Source organism: Ascaphus truei, chromosome 1, assembly GCF_040206685.1.
Source record: "Ascaphus truei isolate aAscTru1 chromosome 1, aAscTru1.hap1, whole genome shotgun sequence".
NCBI classification, from domain to species: Eukaryota; Metazoa; Chordata; class Amphibia; order Anura; family Ascaphidae; genus Ascaphus; species Ascaphus truei.
The window spans coordinates 376,118,308-376,138,849 of record NC_134483.1 but is presented as its reverse complement, the minus strand read 5'-3'; the positions used below and the strand labels follow the sequence as shown (position 1 = coordinate 376,138,849).

General features: G+C 40.5%; 1 long non-coding RNA gene across 1 annotated transcript; it reads right to left on the bottom strand.

The window, feature by feature from the left end:
* Positions 1 to 299: 299 nt before the first annotated feature.
* LOC142471217 (uncharacterized) lies at positions 300 to 18,368 on the bottom strand. Its single transcript, XR_012789374.1, has 3 exons — positions 18,186 to 18,368; positions 3,071 to 3,167; positions 300 to 793 (listed from the first exon to the last, which is right to left on the bottom strand). It is a non-coding gene; the product is annotated as an uncharacterized LOC142471217 (long non-coding RNA).
* Positions 18,369 to 20,542: the final 2,174 nt, after the last annotated feature.

The window sequence follows — 20,542 nt, the reverse complement described above, 5'->3', positions numbered from 1 at the left end:
TTTTAACCTTTGTCTTTGAAATCTTTTCAATGGGGAGAGCAAACAAACTTACCATAGTTGAGCAAATTAAAAGGAAACATAATAATTATAGTGCATTAACAAAAATAAGATGGCATCAGCATTAAACAAGTGTGCAACCAGCTCCCAAACTTTAAAGTAATAATAACTTCGGCTCTCCTTCCATTCATACTAACATAACAATAAAAAAACACAGATACCTGTACAAAACTAGTGTCATTTTTAATATATGCAAACAAATAACTTTAGTTGCATTAGCTACTATGTTTATTACAACCCCCATACAAATGTATATGGTACGAAGTCCGCCCTCCAGAATACCGGCGACCGGGTGGGGGTTTTCGAATTGAAGGCTTCCCGCATCAGCTGCTGCTGCTCTCACAGCAACCGGTGGGTGTTTTCTCTTCTGTGTTCCACAGCAGCGGTCATGGACGCTTCAGGAGACATCACAGGCAATGACGTCACTGGCCTGTTCCTTCTGGGCTTTACTTGAAGAACAAACTCTACGTGTTTTGCAAACTCTTTTGCCTCGTCAGGAGTTGATTTATGCCCAGGGTCCAGCGGTATAAGTAGTGCTTAACAGCTAATCAGATCCCCATATAAACATCAGTTGGGTATACTAATTACAATGATTAGATATTACTGATTGGTTAAGATTAATTACAATTGCAATATAAATTTTATGTAAGAATACATAAATGACAAAATAAAAATGACAATGACAATATAATTAACAATAAAAATACTATTAAAAAGTGGATGTGAGTATTCATTTCTGGAGAGACATAAAGGAAATATGAATTAGTACTGCTCACATCAAGATATGCTCATACAATCCATGATAGGAAATGAAACATATAAAACACCCTCATTACAAAATAGATGAAGGGATAAGTATCATCATGGTAGTTAATACCGTAATCTAGTAAATCTAGCAGGGAACGTCCAAAGTAAAATATGAATCAATGACACAACTGCATGTAAACATGTTTAAAAAATGTTGTAAAAAATGTTTAAAACACTCAATATAAAAAAGCTGCAATATCAATATCAATATTAAGACCAAGGGGGGTGAGTGTTTTCATTTTAAAAATCCAATAACTTTCTCTACGGATAAGTTTTTTGTCTCTATCACCCCCTCTCCAATGATTATCAACATGTTCGATTGCACGGAATTTGAGACCAGTGGATCAGCATTATGTTATTTCAGAAAAATTGTGGGGACACTATGTGTAAGTAACTTCTTTTTAATGTTCCCCGAATGTTCTAAAATGCGAACCCTCAAAGGTCTACATGTTTTTCCGATGTATTGTAAGCCGCAGGGGCATTCTAGAGAGTAAATTACATAGCAGGTTCTACAATTGACAAATTGTTTCATTTTTAAACACTCATTAGTAACATTAGATTTAAAATTTATTCTTTCTTCAGAACCATATTGGCACGCTTTACAAGCCGTGCATTTAAAAAACCCACTGGTCTACTTAGCCAGTTAACTTGTTGTTGGTTTCTTCTAAAGGCATTGGGAGCCAGCTTAGTTTTAAAATTGGGTGCCTTTTTAAAAATGACACTTGGTCTATCGTCCAATATAGTTCCTAAAATGGGATCTCCTTTTAGGATATATCAGTGTTAATTAATAATGCTTTTTATATGTGCTGCTTTCTTGTTATATTTTGTAATAAATGTAGTATTAAAATTCGTATTTTATTTCTTAGTTATCTTAGGGACCAATAGGTCACATCTTTCTATGTTATCAGTTTTTTTATAGCTTTATCAATTTCCCGGTAGCCCCCTGCAGGATTTAATTCCCCCGGTCACGTGACGCGGGAGCTTTAAAAGCACCAGGGATACCGGCACCCCATAACGGGGCCCGTATCTCATGAAGTAGGGGGTCCCCGAGGCTGAAACCAACACGGTTCAGCTCAGGAAACCCCCTGCACATGTACACTATTATTAAAATGAATATTTATGCTTCACGATCGCCTGTAAGATCCGTGCATTGAGACGCAGCGTCTCCATGCAGTTCTTACAGGGGTTTTTTTCTATCCCGCTTTACAAGTTTAAGCACGATAGCAGGGGGGAAGGGAAGCAGCTTGCGTGATCGGGCATATTTTTGCTCGGCCGGAACAAAATGCCCTGAACTTGTTAGTGAATCCCACGTTTGGCTTCACTTATCAACGGCCGAGCTAAACATTTCCAATTGGGTGCAAAAACGCAGAGCTTAGTGCATAGCCCCCATAGTGTGCATGAGCAGAGGGTCTCCTCAGCTGAACAAAGTTGATTTCAGCCTCAGAGATCCCCTGCTTCCCGAGATACAGTCCCTGGTATGGGGTGCCGGTATCCCTGCAATGTTAAAGGCCTCCGGTCACGTGACGCGGAGGATTTTAACATGGGTCTTCTGAGCTGAACAATGTTGATTTCAGCCTCAGGGACCCCCTACTTCCAAGTTACAGGCCCTGTTATGGGGTGCCGGTATCTCCTGCAATGTTAAAATTCCATGGTCACGTGACCCACAGGATTTTATCATGGCGAAGATACCGGCACCCCATAACGGGGCCTGTAACTTGGGAAGTAGGGGGTCACCAGACCTGAAATCAATGCGGTCCAGCTCCGGTGAGCCCCTGCTACAATACTGTAGTGTTTAAAATTAAACAAACCCCCCGCGATTGCCTGTTAGTGGCATGAAGCTTGAGTGACTGATTCAGCCTATCTCTTACTGCTCGTCTCTTACAGACCAGTAGACCTTGGTAGGTTAACACAGCAGGGACCCGATGAGCCATTAGTCTGTCACGAGAAATGTTGAATGGATTTCGGGGAGATCTCAAAAATCAATTCGAGAAATGGTCAGATAACAGCCGCTACATCTGTACTATATCAACATAGTTTTGTGCATGATCCTCTTTGTAATAATGTGCTGATGTTTATACTGGCACACTATAGTCCAACAGTACTTTACTATCCTTTTGCTTTGTCATACCTAACCCTATTTGTATTGTATGCATTTTAATTAACATTTTCTCCAGGTCTCTAATATATATTTGTCACTGAATTTAACCTCATGGAGCATTGGGAGAATGAAATATCCCATAAAAAACAGTTCGAAGTCCCCTGAATAAATTACGTTCTGACATATTGTTGCTTCCGGTGACTCACTGAAAAGACAATGAACAAAAAAAAGCTGAAATCAGATGGGATATAGCAATCACCCAATTCTAAATAATGATTCTATTCAAAAAGTATATTACATTAACAATATATTTAACACATATTGACCCTCAGGGAAGGTATATTATCTTAGATACAGATCTTAGTAAAAATAGATGTATTCTCTGTAATATGTGTAGCCATGTATAAAAATGGTATACAGTTCTTTCTCATGCTGGCAGTAAAACCTGGTAAGTGTGCAGGATTGCCAGCATCAATCATGGAAGTTTGCCCTCACACCCTGGTGAGGTGTCATATGTATACAAGGGGAGTGGTAACATGCTCTGTGTCCACTATTTGTGACACAAGAGGTGTGGCTGTTTTCTGAGTCTATATAAGACACAGAACTGCCAAAAGTTAGGAGGTTAATCAAGTGTTCCATAGTGATTGGAGAGTGTTAAGCTAGGGATCCGTTATGGTCCAGTTCAGGAGGTCTGCAGCAGTTAAGGCTGTCAGATATACTAAATAGGATCTACACTGTGATCAGGGACCTGACACAGGTGGTGATCTCCCTAAGGGGAGAGGTGACCCAACTTCATAAGGAGGGAAGGACCTTCTGAAGGGATGAACTGTACTGCAATGAGCGGCTGAGTACGACCGCTGTGAGGGGCAGGCTGCTAAAGATGTCAATAAAGATGCCCAGATTCAACAGACCCTTGCTGTGTATGTGTGGAGTCATTGCACAGAAGGAGGCACCACAGAGGAGGTCCTCATCAGTTACATCCCCCTGCGGACGCAGAGATCCTGATGAGGTGGAGGCGCTGCATCAGATGTGAGTAGGACTCAAGCCCCACTACCTCAGATGCCTGTCTTGCTGATATCCCCATACCAACCCAGGGGGAGACTCAGGAGTCCTGTAAGCCAGCAGGTGCACCACACACTATATCCACATGTAATGGGGCCAATAGACCACAGGGGACAATGTGAGATTGGGTGGGACTGGAAAAACCGTTACATATGTATACCTTAATTGAATATAACAAACTGTTTTTCCTCAACATAATTGAAAAATAACCAAATGTAATAGTTATGGTTTGATTTTCAAAATGGACTTTAATATTTTTGATAATAAAATCCTTGATGAGCATAGCTCAAATACCGTAACTTGTGAGTTAAAAAGCCACCACCAGGAATAACTTTTATTAAAATACACCTCAATATGTTGAATGCTTGAAGAGCAATTCACCCTGACGTTCTGGATTATCCAGGCCTATCCAAGTCACATTTATCCTTCTCACAAATCAATTATTTCCTAATCCATTTTTTCAAAAGTGCTGGAAGCTAAAATAAAGCCAATTGCTTTATCTGACCATGCACCCATATGGTTTAGTATTGCTCTAGATTCTAACATAGGGAATTTTTTAAGTTGAAAATTCCCTGTGTTCTTACCAAACGTATTCTCCTGTCCTCTTTTGGGAAACTGTTAAAGTAGTGGTAAGAGGAGATCTGATTTCAAACATAGCAAGGGAAAAATAGGAACTGAATGGATACTATTTAAAAGCGCATACGAAACAAAATCTCGTCTATTGGAACAGAAAAATGCATTTTATCTTGAAAAAAAAGTAAGAGTTGAAAAATGAATGCAAGAGAAGGAGGACTCTCTGTCTATATTCTTTAAATATGTTAAAAAGATCAGCTGTTTTTTTTTTTAGCAATTTAATGAGAAGTGACAGACCCCAAACCTTCATTACGACATTGACAGATCAGACTGGGATGTCGATTTGCAAAGGGGAGAATATAGTATTTTGGAGATAACTACATATACGTATTTCTAGGCCCTTTCCTCCAAAGTTGATTAAATTAATACAAATCTACAGTAAACCTTCTTTATATAAATTGAGATAAATGAACCTGCTAATTTACCAAATCACAGTTACATAAATAGTGAATGCAATCCTTACATCCCTCAAATATGTAAAGCGTCAGGACAGTATGGCTATACTGTATATAAGAGTTCTATATCATTTTGAATAATATCCTTTTCCCCCTATTTAACTGATTTGGTTAATATTGTTATTATTACTAAAGTGATGCCTAACATTTTCAACAACATATTAAGGTGTTTACTGAACTGGAAAGAGACAAATTGAATCTGGCCTTTAACAGGTCTATTGTTTTATGAAATGGGGAATAAAAGGTTTTGATCAAGATTTTAGCTGAAAAACTAAAATTGATTCTTCCAAGTGTGGCCAGGTTTCCCTTTGAGCTTCCCCTTGGTTCCCCGCTTACCTCCACTATAGCGGGGGAACCACCGCAGAGTGCTGGGGAGGTGCAGGGTGCGCAGCGGCGGGCTCGTGATCCGGCCGCCAGAGCTCCACCAAGGGCGCCGCCATCTTGGATGGGCGCGTGCGTGTGCGCATGTCGTACGTATTCGTAGGGAGGTGCCGGTAGTTGCAGCAGCCATTACATGCACACACATGCGCAATGGCAATAGAGCAGCGGTGGCCATCTTAGAGATAGGGCTCCGCGGGGACTACCGCCCCCAGAATGCAAAGGGGCTGCCAGGCATGTGAGATAGCACATCCAATAGGGCTGCAGCCTTCCCCCCTGCACAACATTGATACATTTGGAGCGTCTGTACCACGAGTCAGTCAGAGCTTGTGTATTACTGCTGTGGAGCACAATGCAAGTGGATGACGCTATATATATAAAGATATACATACATATATACATTTGTTGTTTATTCTATATAGAACCCTTGCTGCTGGTATTTTTGGTTTCTGACATAATATATTCTACTTATTGCTCAATAAATACCAACTTTTATTTTTACTTTTCCTGTTTCATCATCTGCAGTGAAAAAAACTAATCCAAAAAGTTGTAATTATTAGAGTTATAAATGCCAGTTCAGTCCGCTGCTGGAAGCTTTGAATTGAATGAACATATGTTTTTAAGACTACACTAGCCGCTCCATGACTTAAGAGGTATAATACATTTTGTGTGGTCGGTCTTCAAATCAAATCAAGGTGCTGAATTATTTGAACAACCCTTTGCATAAATCCTATGCTCAGTTTTTACCATTTACTATAAATTTAAATGTGGCACAGCTACAAAACAAGAAACAAATGGAACATTTTATTAGTTGTACAGAGCTGAGCTAGGGATCAACTTAAAATTTTGCTGGTACCAGTTATTCTCTCTTTCATTGTTTATGATTTTCAGCTGCATGCCATAGGAATATTTGAAATACGTGTTATAGATATAAAATGAGTAGGTGCAAAATGCTTACAAACTGCAAAACAAATGAATTGTAAAAGATATTTAATGAAAAACAATGAATACATACATGGATTTATAGCAAAAGGTATTCACAACACATAAATATATTTCATACATTTAGAAATAGATCAAAACTGTGTTAACTAAAACATGTCATGGTTATTGCAAATAAGCAATATATATTTTAAATAGGCAGACGAGTACACAAATTAATTTCTGCACCATAATATTTTAGGTGTAAGCAAAGCTAAACTGATTAAATAATTCATTCACACTGAAAACTATGAATTATCTTTCCTGTCAACAGTATACTAAAAACCCAATGTAAGGAAAATACTCAGTGAACCTTGAATTCACTTTTAAGTCATGCAAAAGCTACTTAAATGTGCAGGTACCAAAATCCACAACTTTCAGCTAAACATATTAAGTGATAGAGTGGTCCCTTACAACAGCGGTGCACAAACTGGAGGGGGGGGGGTAGATTTTCAGGGGGGGCGGCAGTTTTGAGGTCCCGTGCTCTCCCCCCAGGCATTTAAATTAAATGTCGGGGGACCGCGTAAGGCCTCTATAATACACTTACCTTCCCTTCCAGCGATGCGTCGTCCTGGTAACCCGTCAAATGACGCCGTGGAGTCACGTGGGGTCACGTTACCATGGCGACGTGACATCACATGATCCCACGCGTCATTGGACGCCGGGGTCGAGCAGGGGGGGGGGGGCATTTGTCGCCGAGGAGAGCAGGCAGGGTTGCGCACTGGGAAAAGTTTGCATACATTATCTACTTACTCACTGTACATGTGCCTCAATTCAAAGAACAGTCTTCCAGGTTCTGGAGTTATTTATTTAGATTTAAGATAGTATTATTACTGCAATTCATTGTTATTTTAATTTCAGCTATATATAACCCAAACAAAAAATAATACTTTATCTCAGAGTCATAACTTAAAATTTTCAGTGATTCACAACATATACTGTAGAAATTTGGCAAATGGTGTGCTAAACGGAGATTGCGAGAATCAATCTTTGTCTCTTTAGCCCTTCTGCAAATAGAAATAGTGAGTTAAACATCATTCCTATTTAGCCTATATACAAATGGAACCCCCTAATTCTCGACTCCAAGAGTCACATCGGATAAATTAGGAAAATGCATGCTCAGACTCTCAGGTCAAAAAAATTGTTGTGGGATGTTTTTTGCGGGGCTGGGAATAAAGAGAATAGAATAAAGGCATGGGCACCAGGCACTTTTACAAACACAAAATCAGTATTTATTAAAATAGACCAGAACATGCATCAAAAATCATCAAGTACAAAATAAAACACATACTAGTGGATGAGTGGTGAATCACACTCTTGGGTGTCCCATGCCTCACTCAGAGGTGGTACTTATCTTTGCCAAAGGATTGATTAGGTTAGAGGAGGCCCTTGTAGTGAGATGTGAAGGCATGAGCCTCCCTCTGTTGAGCCCTGTATATCCAGTTCTATATTGTAGGAGCCTATGGGAAATACTGCTACTCTATCCAGTTATCCCCTGCAGTAGCTTTCAGTAATGAGCTTCCCTATCTTTTCATAGGTGCTAACTGTTTAAATTGTTACTTAACAATAACTAAACAGAAAAGGATGAGCTGGCCAACTCTCATCTAACAAACACTTAAACATCTAGAACTATCTACACATAACTCCTAACAACAGCTCCTAGGGGAATAAAGATGTAGCTATGTATACTAGCTCTAATCACATAATTACATCACGCGTTCATACCGGCATGAATAAAAGGCCGTACCTCTATGAGGTAGACCATAGAGCGCGTGATGGCTGAGCCGATTTTTCACGAGACAAACAATTTTGTGTTTGTTGCGCGATGGTCGGGTCACGTGGACGGTTCAGCCAATAAGAGAGAACAACTCACGTGATGTCAAGGCCACGCCTCCCTGTCGCTGTGGCTCACAGGCCACAGATCGCTGGGCCGACAGGCGCGTTTGACGCCATGTGCTCCATCGCGAGCGCACACGTGCCTACTATATTCGCAGGCTAATCTAAAAGGAGGGGAAATATCTGATCACTCTACATTTTAACCTCTTCTATTACAGTACTTAGACCCATTAACCCCATAGAAGCTGACTATAAGGAGGCAACATACTACATACCATGGGAAAATAAATGTTGGTCCAAAATATTCCCACCAAAATACACAATTTATTAAAAACAATTATTTATTTCCTCAATCAAATCAATACACATGATAAATCTAACATAATAAATATATAATAACAGTTGCCGCAATTGTAGTAATGATCTCTAATATGAGAGTGATTTTAATAATAATGTGATGAATCAGGTTTTTCTAACTAACCCTCAATGTCCATCTGGTACTCATTTAGACACATCCTTATCTACATAATCTACAGTACACAATCTTTGTAGGTACTACGGCCTATATGCTAGGTCTTGACTAATATATCCCCACGCTCCCATCTGGATGTAAGCATGGCATGATCGTGGTTAGGGATATACTGTTTCACAATACTTTTAATCCAACAATGTCTTAATTGCTCCTGCACAATGTAACCCTTTCTATTACTTAGACCCATTAACCCCATAGTAGCCAACTATGAGGGGGCCACACACCTATTACAGTATATAACATAAATTGTGTGTAATGTGCTATTTTGTGGCACGTTCACAGAGCAAGTGAAGAGTAGATTTGCTTATGCTGCTTATGAACACATTAGCTTAAGTTAATGCAGAAAAAATAATGCAACACAGGTTGCTATTTCATGCCAAATTAGAGTTTACAGTATCCACTGTCGCTATTAGGCAGGGAACTTGTATCTCTCAAGCAAGAATTAGTGAGTAAGGGAACTTGACAGTTTCAGCAGCTTTGGAAAACCTAACATAGAGACTATGCCAGTCATGAAATCATGTTCCCACTTGGACAAATTAAAATAATTTGCTCTCTGTTGGATCAGACCTTCCCTCTGAGTGTAAGTAAAAATACAAGAATTTCAATCATATCAGTAAAAAACACAGATTGTACGTTTTTACATTTAATACTGAAGATATCTTTACATAAGAAATTAATGACATTAATCTATGTATATGCTGCAATATTTATACAATTATGTCTCTTGTATACGTCTAAATATTAATCTTCACAATGTTATACTTAATAGACAAACTTTACATTATGTTGCTATAAATTTGATGTTGTTTCAGAGACTGTTGGATATTACAATTAAAAAATGTAGCGTTTTTCAGTTCATAGTGGTTCTCACATGTCTTGTAAAATTTAATATAATTTCACAGTGTTTTTTCAGTGATAAAAATGAGAGAAATGTTATCATTTCTGCAATATCGTTTAATTAATAAAACATTTTTTTTAAATGTCCTATATGACATGCACCTTGCACCTTGTGCATCACCATCATATGGTCTTGCACATTTTGGTTATGTGACCTGCGACATTTTTTTCCTCGGTAAAGTTTGCTAGCTTTGGCTTTTTACAGCAAACTCAGATTTATGTGAACTTTTTGCACATCTCTAATTATAATCATATGTGATGAGATTAGGGGAGAGGACATGATTTGATAATAACAGTTACATTTTTGGACAGATTCAATTCTCTAAATGAGATGGTTTTGTTACAGTTGACTTTTAACATTTTCAATATTCTGTTGACCCACACAGTACTCATTTAGGTAGTATAACAATTTCAAGAGGACGTTGGATTAATTAAGTTATTCTGAAATCCTGGCTCCAAGTTACATTCAACCAAATAAAAAATAGTTTTCCATGATCATAGGTAGATATTGTATATGCAAACATTTGTAACACTACATGGGCAGGGTTGCCCATTGTCCAGTATTAACCAGACTGTCTTGTATTAGCGGTAATACTGGACATGTATGTGTCTGGTATTACCTCTTTGGACATAGTGACCTGACCGGCTTGGGGAGGGGGAGGTGGGGGGGGGGGAGGCACAGGATTTCCCTGAGCATGGACAAAGCAGGGCTGTTGCTAGAGGGCTGCTTCTTCCATCCTGATTGGCTGCATTACCCAGCAGCGGCCAATCAGGAGGAGGTGTCAGGAGCCATGGGGTGGGGCCAAGGAGAGGGGGAAACTGCATGGAGCAGAGGTGTGTGTGTGTCTTCAGCGCATCACACCTTTTACCATTGTGTTCAGTATTTTTAGAGAAGCTACCTGGCAACCCTATGGGCTCCTGACTTTTGACTCCCCCTTGTATTGCAGAGCAACACGAGGAAGGCACACAGTATAGAAGAGTAGCCACGTGCAGCCGCATGTTCCTAAACTGCAACAGGTTACTATGGTAACCCAGTTATGGATTTCTTAAGGGGCCAGTGCATGGCAGCGGGAAACTGCAACTAAATGACCCTTATTCATGAGATCACTTGTATATTTTAGCCCAAATTGGTAGGAGCGCAGGAATTGTTCTTTTTGTTTTCCATACAGTATATGTAAGGCCGATCATTTTACTAGCAGCATACTGGTAAAGCTAGGAGCATGGTAATATGTACAGTCTTCAGCAGGAAACTGCTGCCATGCACAGGAAGAGTTTATAAAAAGGACAATAAGGAGAGTGACTGTTGGAATACAAATTGAGGAGAGAACATATAGGGGAGAAATGTTTGGAGGGCAGCAAAGTAATAGGGGAGATAATTGAGAAGTGAGAGGAGAGAAGCAAAGAAAGTTGGAAATAAGGTAAAGGAGAGTGAGAATAGACAATGAAATGGAGAAGAATAGCAATAGAAAATCAACGTGTACAACAGAATACAGGGTTAATACAGATGCAGTGGACGTTATTTGAACACTTCACACGTTGTATACCTCAGAATACGAATTGTCATGGTGCGGGATTACTTCCAACCGTACCGCCTTAAGACGCGAGTGCAGGCGAGTGCAGAAAATTGCATTTTAGTGTTCTGGCTTTTAAACACCTGAAATTGACACAGTAGCACAGTACTGTACACATTACAATTCATTCATTTAATTGCATTTAATTGCACACAATCATGAAATTCAAACAATGCAACCGCGATAAACACGTGTGCCTGGGGCGATTGGCCGCGTTAATGCCACGTGGAGTACAGCAGCGCACACGAAAATGGCTCAGTGAATAATGAAACACAACAAAGAGCAAGGAATATGCCTAGAATATAGCTACTGTAGTTTTTAGAACGCCAGCGCATGGGACTGTGTACATAGTGTGACAGTATCTGGGAAAAGTGGTAGAGGGAAAGTACTTACTGTAGGACCCAGAATCCTACACAGCCTTTCCCTTCCCTTTTCAGGTTCACTCTAGAAACTACAATTCCCAGCAAGCAACACATCAGGTGCAGGATTGCTAATAGGACACACCTGACCCTATTTCCCCTTCCTTCCACAGCCTCAGAGAAAGAGCTGCCTGGTAAATGTGTGGAAGTTGTGCCAGGTAAGGCATCCTGTGTTGTGATTTCTCTGGTGCAATGATAAACCGTTATATGTGTAGCCATGCCATCTGTGGCTACTAGTCTGTTTCCCTCCTTGCAGTATGCCCTGGTACAAGCAGGCCTTGCCAGTAGTTGATATGGGGTTTTTCCACCTCTAAGGAGCTGCATTTGAGTGACAGTGGGAGGTGGTGACATCAGGCCTGGGCATGACCAATCATAGGACAGACCTGGTGCGCTCCTCCTGGCTGTACTTAAGGGCAGTACCACCCCAAATTTAGCAGTGCCTTTCCCCGCTTGAGGAACGCTGGTCACACAGTTGAGAGGCTGATTATTGGGCCTTCTCCAGTCCTCTTCCCTCTGGGGGAGAGTGAGTGTGAACCAGACCTCTGCCTCTGCTAGGGCGTCAGGGAAGAGCTAGGATGGCTGCTGGTGCCCTTGGTCTGTAGTGACGGTCCAGGAACCATCCTTCTGTGGTAGCTGTGAGTTACTGCATTGGGCAGAAGCCTGCTTTTTACTGTGTTGTACAGAAGAGATAATAAACCGTTCCTGTTGTTATACCTACTGCCTGGTGCGTGACCTTACTGGGGGGGATAGGTAATAGTTCTACCGTGGGAGATCACCTTCAGTTCCTGGAGCCTATGGCAGATGGAGGCGCTGCACTGCTAAAGAGATATGTAGTGCATGAACCCCAGAGGCCTAGTCCTGTGTCCCCACTATCACCGGCGGACAACTCAGTCCTCCTGTTACCAGCAAGTATCATGCACCACATGATCCGTAATGGCCACATCTCCCACCGGGTGGGCGAAACACCGTTACATATGTTTAACCGGTAAGCTGGGGTAGCCGTCTGAAGCAGTTAGAGTTGAACATCTGTTTAGTCAGAGCTCTAACGAGAGCTAGGACATTTCTTGTTTCACTTATATGTTTATTTTGAATGCACCACTGTTTTATTAAAAATAAAAATTATTAAAAATAAACACAAGCATTGAATCCGAAGTTTCTGTGATTCTTTTCCCTATAAGACTGTGCTAAGAAACCTCAAACTGGTGGATGTCTCTCAATAGGAATAGAATCCAAGACACACCACAGAAACATGATGGCAAAAAGGATAACAGTCAGTGGACAGTCCAGGTGCATGATAAAAAGGACCAGCTCACAGTCAATGAGAGGTAGTGAGCTACCAACAGACTTATTCATCTCTGAATGATCGTACGTACGCTGCCATTTACTTGAATGCCAGCTAATGCAGGATCATGTTGTGATTCAAGTACCAGAGCTCAATGAATATCTCCATGTTACCTTTTACTACATGTACAGTAACCAACACAACTTGCATACTAATATCAACACAGTGTCCTGGACAAAAAGGTACAAACCATTTTAGGACAGGTGTTTGGATAGAAATAATTGTAGGCACATTGATGAAGAACAGGAATCAGAGATCTAATAAAAAGTTAAGGAGTTGTTTTATCACTAAACAACAAGTTTATTGGCAAGAAAATCCTGGGCAGGTATATATCCCTAATGTCTTATCTTCTAAAGACTAATGAGACTTTCTATCTCACTCACATTTGATAGATTTTGAACACATTTATAGGCACTTACAATAAGGGTTATCCAAGTTTTGGGTTACTGTTTCTTCTTCTGGGGGGGGGAAGAGGGTAAGAGGGGAAGAGAGAGATCTATTTTGTTAGCACCCTCAAGTTCTACCTATATCCCCTCAACACTCCCTCCAAATAATATACAGAGGGATGCCAGTTTGTGGTTTTGCCACATGTTGAATAGGTTAACGAGGGTCTTTTGACAAAGCAAGCAGGGACGTGTGAAATGTGCAGGAGGCGGTATCAAAGTTTGGGCATCCCCAGTGTGACAACAGATGCCTGATCTTTTTCAACACATGGTTTCAAATCTTACCTGGAGTGCTCGTGATCGTGTAGACAGAAGCCTATGAGCATCTAACACTATAAGTAAACAGAGAACTGCAGAAGAGCCCCTGCATCCCTCTCAAATGTACTTTTCTTACTGTGGACTTACTGTCAATGGGTTTGTGACACTTCCTATTGGATATCTTCAAGATATTACACTATTGAGCTTTCTTGGATGTGCTCTTCTACTTTGTAGTGTCTCTTTTTCTCTACCGAATTTTCCAGAAATTTTTCAATTTCGTTTAATTTTAACAAGTAGAAAATGTTCCACTCTTCACCAGTTTTGCACTTCTCTACTCCTTTTTTTAGTGAAAAATGGAGCCCACACAGTTAATGTCTTATGCGTCTTTCCTTCTGTATGACTTACAGTTTTCTACTGTATTTGTCTTCTTACAGCATGGTTTAGTGACCCTATTATTTTTATCTCTGCTGCCATGTATTGCCTAATATTGCATCCTTCCAAACTTCACACAAGCCTTGGTATCAACAATAAGCAAGCATTAATAGTTAACATGATTATTGAATCATGGAACACTAGTGAGCATGGGCTTCATACAGCTTTTAGAAGGGGTGCACACAGAAAAAAATAAATACAAAACTCAAAAATTATAGAAAAAAAATATAGAAACTTTTTTTTAAATGTATTTTCCAAAAGATGCACAGAAATTTAAAAATAATTTTGTTACTAAGGCTGTGAAAGGAGAAAGCAAGTGTAAAGACACAGTAACTAATAAAAACTGGGGTAATCAAATATTTCAGGGGGCATTTAAACCCCAAATCTCTTAAATAGTTTGAAATATATATAATAGTGCATGTGTTTTTGTTTTTCTGTTTTGAAACTGGGATAACCACTTATTTTCCATCTCATCTACATACAGCATGACTCCACAGAGACAATATCTCAAAGCTGACCATGGCCTGCTTTTTCTTGAAGGATAAAAGAAACGCGTTCACATTTCTCTGTCATGGCTTCTCGACTTTTGTACCACGACCCTCGTGACTGTCATGCTACATCTATTCTTTGCTGTAAAATCCTGAAGCAGTTTTTAGTGATTGAGCATTGGAGAGAAATACTGATGCAAATCTGTCAAATAGTTTTTGAACTATTTTCTGAAATTTAGCTTGCATTAAAAATAATGGAATAATGCGATCACCATATCTCAGCGACTCCCACTGCATTGAAGTGTTTTCACATTCCAAATCGTAAAGCAGAATTAGAAGTTATACCCGGCCTGGCACGAAAACCAGTTTTCTTAAGCATGGGCACACCCATGGACATTTTAATCTGATGTTTATTAGTACTCTATTTTCACATGTTCCTTGCGTTGTACAAAATTGCTTCTGGAATGCTCACTACAGATAAGAGATATATAAAGCCAAGACTGAAAGATAGATATTTCATTCAGAGTTATAAATAATTCTGAATTGCATTAATAATGATTTGTTTGTTATAAATCTTTGAAAGCGACTATAAATTGAATAAAAAGTGGCAATCAGCTCCAAATACATTTATTATATTAAAGACAAGCGGAAATTGTTCCAGAAAGTGCTTGATTTGATCAAATATAAGATCAAATCTTCAATACTCCTATTATTATCTATAAGATATAAGTCATATCTGCATTTTTCAGAACATCTTTGGCAACAAGGGACAATTTTTCCTATTTGTAAAGACTAACCCTTTATCATTGCTGTCATCTCTTGCTGTAGGCTAATATGTGCTTGTTGATATATTGGTCCCCTGTTTTCATATCTCTGCTTCTCTTATTTTAAAGATTGATTCTCTTGAGCACCAGTATTATTTCTGGAGTTGAGAACAACATTTCTTAATTTGTACAGTGTCAGCTGGCGACTCTTGAATGGAAAACAAATAGGGAACTTTTGCACACTATTATTGTGTGTGTAAGATATACTATTTTTTATCAGATCTCTGTCAGTAACATATAGCCTGTTTTATTTAATTTGATCTAGATTTGTATTGTGTTCAGTATTTGCCCTATTTTCATTACTGCCATAATTCTATGGTGCTGACGGGTTCTGAATGTCCTTTCCTGACATAAAGAGCATGTACCCCAGAGACATGAATCAATACAGTTGTGCAGTACTATCCAAAAGTAATTTAGTTAATCATCACACTGCAGAGTTTGCCAGCTTGCAGACACCTGTGAAAATGCTATGTTTGTTTAAGGTTAAAAAGCATATCACTGTTGTACATTCTATGGAGTAGAAGTCCTAGCCGAAGACCCACAGAAGTGTTACTTTGTTTGTGCAACATTGCCATTTTACGTATCGCCAAAGGGGATTTCCGTACTTATGATACCCTTGCGTTACCGTGAAAGATATTGCATCGATCAATATTAACGGACGTTTTATTTACTCATATGCAAATCATATGGCAATAAGAAGTTTACCTAAAAATGGAGATCCTCAGAACTCCGTTTATGTTAGCACATGGGAATAACGCTAAGATATTTAAGACCTTCCAAAAGCTACCGTTATTCACATCCAGACCCTGATTATCAGTGTGTTATTTCTACAAATAGCATACAAGGGAAAAGGGCAGGTCTTAAGTGGTACCCAAAAAAACAGGAGGAAGTGACAGAGCACAACAAAAAGTAAAAAAAAGTAAAATAGTTACTACCTAGGTGGTACCCACATGAATGTACTGAGTGTAGGACTTACTGCATACCTCCTGCTACATCAGCATTGTACATTGGGCCCGCCAATGTCATACCCAACTTCAGCCTCCGCCCACACGACTTTCCCAGTTCTTCCCCCTCCCTCCCCCCATGGTAAAATTTGTATGTGTGGGTTTTTTTTCCCTTAGGGTGAGCTGTGTGTGTTTTGGGGGAGACTGAGGTAAAAGGGGAATGGAGAGAAAGAAAAAACAGTTTGGGGTAAGTGATAAAAAGGGGAAGAGAGAGGGGAGAGTGGAGGAGTGAGGGCAACATGAGTGCTTGAGTTAGAGAGGGGTGCATGAGTGAGAAATGATTAATAAAGGATTTTGTATTTTGTCCCAGTTTGTTACTTTCAAAATATGGTCACCTTACATATAAATGGCTGAAACACGTCAACAGATGCATCTGAAATTGTGTTATTTTAATGTAATAAACTATACTATGCTTTTATGGCCTATGGTATGTAATATTGTGTATTAAGTATGGGAACAACAAAAGAGAGAAACAACACCGAATGGAGCAAAGACACTATCACCGGATAAGTCCCTGTATAATGCACTCAATGTCTGTAAGGAGAGAGTGACCTTTCTCAATAGCAATTAATGCAGTCAGAAACAATAATCTGGTCCTATATGCAATGTAAAGTGAATAACTTAAAAGCCATTTATTAGATATACGTTAAAATAAGTCAGAACTAGACTATACAGTGTAAATGCTATAAAAATGCCTAGTGGTGACACGTTGTGCTGTATCCTTGTAAAGGAAGAATATACCCAGTGACAATAACTGGAGTGGTCAGCACAATGGGCAAAAATCCTGTAGAAGTAGATGCAGACAAGTCTAGTGAGTACTTGCTGACAAATGCTTCTAATGAACTCATGTTAGTGGCGAACAGCAAACATTTACGTAGAATCTACTATATGCAGTGCATAATTATTATATACTAAACAAGTCATGAGAGCCTCAATGCATATACTCAAACATCCGGTGTTGATAATAAGTGACCAACACTAAAAACATCTGTGTTCTAACCGAAATGAACACAGACGACGATGTGGTAAATAGAGTATGTTCGCATAACCCAATACACTTTTCTACATACAATAGCCCCCCTCGGAACACGTGGGACCAAGAATGTGGATGCAGAGTGAACATAAAATAGGACTGTTAGCTCCTTTGGCTCCACAAACGACAGCAATACATACACAATATATACACTTGAACATATACAGAACTAATACTTCACTGTGCAAACCAGCATAGTACTGCTGAGGTAAATGAAAGTATAAGCACTAACAGGCATCAGATAAGACGAGCCCTGCATCGATCTAGCCCTGACTGATGTTAACTACACACAGGGATGGGAGAAAATGTGTGAGATGTCCCTACACACCAATATATACTGTCCTTGCAGGGTTGTGTGGCATTCTGAAGGTGCCTACAGAGCGGATCACTAGCTCCCAAAATCTGTCCCTTAATAACATACCCCTATGTCACACGGGGGGGGGAGAGGGGTGGGGAGAGGAAAGATAGAGGGAAAAAAGACCCTCAACCCTTATCTGGACTGTCCCTGTGGGAGCGTGATCCATGATGCCTGTGTGCCTGTGTGCCTGGTGCCTGTATTAGTGCACTAATACATTTCATGAGTAAAAGTGTAATTACAGTACATACTGTACAGTAAAGAAAACAAAAATACTTACTCGGTAGTGACTGTGGGCGTCCGCTTGACACTTCTGGCCTTACCATGGGCATGATAGCTGATAGTGCTTGCTGCTAAAACGAGGCCCGAAGTATTTAACCAGTGTTGTATCTGTGAAATTCAGTGTCCTCTCTTGTACATATCCCGTATTCTCATGCGAGATCCTTTGAAATCGTTTTCTTCGGCATCGCTGTGTTTAGAAAAAAATACAAGCAAAAGAATGTATATTCAATGTGTACTCAATGTGAATTCAATGTGCATTGAATCAACAAAATTGATGGTGTATTTATACTTTATTAGGTCTCAACCTCACTCGACAGGTTTAGTACACAGTACGCCCACTTTTAACACCTGCACCTCGTGTCCATGCCCGCGGAAAAAAAAATCAAATAGGGGACACAGTGTATAAAAGGTGACACAAATTGCATAGCCTCCCACACGCTGATCTCTATCTGAACTTGCCCTTGTCCAGATACTGCATTGTGCATTATTCCATCTGCTTCCATGGATCACCCCCGATTCTACGGACGCAGTAACCTGCTTGCTTCTGCCGTGCCGACCATGACAAAGCAAAAGGCAGTAGCTGTTTCCATGCCAAAGCGAAAGGCAAAGGAGAATAAAGAAAATGTTCTGAAGACTCCAAAGGCTAACAAGCCTGGGCCTTATTATGTAAAGAAGAAACTCGCTGACATGCACACAAAGCAAAACAAATGGCAGCCACCCACCCATGACGCTGCTCTCCTGGGAACCCCCAGCTCCCCTGTTCCAGCACCCATCCATGACGCTTCTCTACCGGGAACCCCCAGGTCACCTGCTCCTGCACCCATCCATGACGCTGCTCTCCTGGGAACCCCTAGGTCACCTGCTCCTGTACCCATGCACAATGCTGCTCTCCTGAGAATCCCCAGGTCACCTGTTCCTGCACCCATCCACGCAGATGTCAAAAGCACTTCTCGCACAAGATCCAGCTCGTTCGCCCACATGCTGAATGATTTAAGCTGTATCTAAATCACTGACAACCCTACGGTGCAAAAAATGTATCTTCTTTTTGAGACCATGTTGAATATGGATAGGCGTAAGGAGAAGATGGAGAGGAACATCGCAGGGATCTATTCTTTGCTTGGAGTCCCTGACCCTGTACCTGTATGTCCGACGCAGGATCAGGATTTGCCTCCCCCCCCCCCACGCTCACCCCCTCTATCTGCAGAATACGTGTACCTGTGTGCCCTTGAAGAGGATGAGATGACAAACCTGATAAGGCCGTGACAGGAGATGACAACCCCGATAAGGCCACGACAGGAGGAAAGCATCCTCTCAGACCACCTACCCTTGCACGCTGCCAGAAGCACACCTGCTCCCAGAAGCACACCCGCTCCCATTGTAATGCTTCCAGACATCATCTTGAATGACCTGCCCTGTCTGGGAGAAATACAAGATCGGAAGTGGTGGTGTAGCCTAGAAATTTGCCCTGTCCATCTTTAAACACCACGTCAGTTTTGAGATGTACAGCGAGTGGACCCACAATGTAAATTATGAAGGGAATAAAATCAAGAAGGCTCTGCCGGAAAATGTAAGGAAAACCATTCTGGAGGAAGTGCAGCATTATTTTACTGTTAGCGATCATGTTATGAAAACCGTGAGAGACACTATCAATGGCCTTTTGAGGCATATAAGGGCTCATCCCTGGAAGGCCAGTCCATTTAGGAACAACTTTGCTGTTTGATTGCTCTGTGCTGTCCGTAGTTCAAAAGTTATAGAAAAATGTTTTTACTGAAAAAAATAATTTTTTTGATTGTTTTAAATAGTTTCATGTTTTTAATGCTTGGTATGCATGTATAATCATTTATTTCTATTTCTGTTTGCATGTGTATGTCTGGAGGTGGGCGAAGATAAAGTGCAGGAAATCCCCCCTCCCCCACTCCCTAATACTGGCAGGTAAGACATTGTGCTCCAATATAGTGATACACTGTATACACCAGGCCTGCAAAACATACGGCCCGTGGGCCGCATGCGGCCCGTCTGGCCTCTCTGTGCAGCCGGGTGCAAGTTAATTAATTAAATATTTTTTTTTTTAAAAAGTTAAAAAAAAAGTTTTAAAAAAAAAGTTTAAAAAAATGGTGGCGATTCAACCCCCCCCTCCCCCTCCTCCCTCCCTCCCTGCCTCCGGGTTTTGCGGTGCGTGGGGGCAGCAGAAGCATGAGGAGGATGCGGCAGCCATGAGTATTTTTTTTTTCAATAGCAGGATGCCGGGGGGCGGGTTGGAGGTCAGAGCATGCCGGAGGCTGGTGGGGGGTGGGTGTGAAAAAACGGGCTGTGAAAAACAGGCTGGTGGGAGGGTGGGTGTGAAAAACGGGCTGT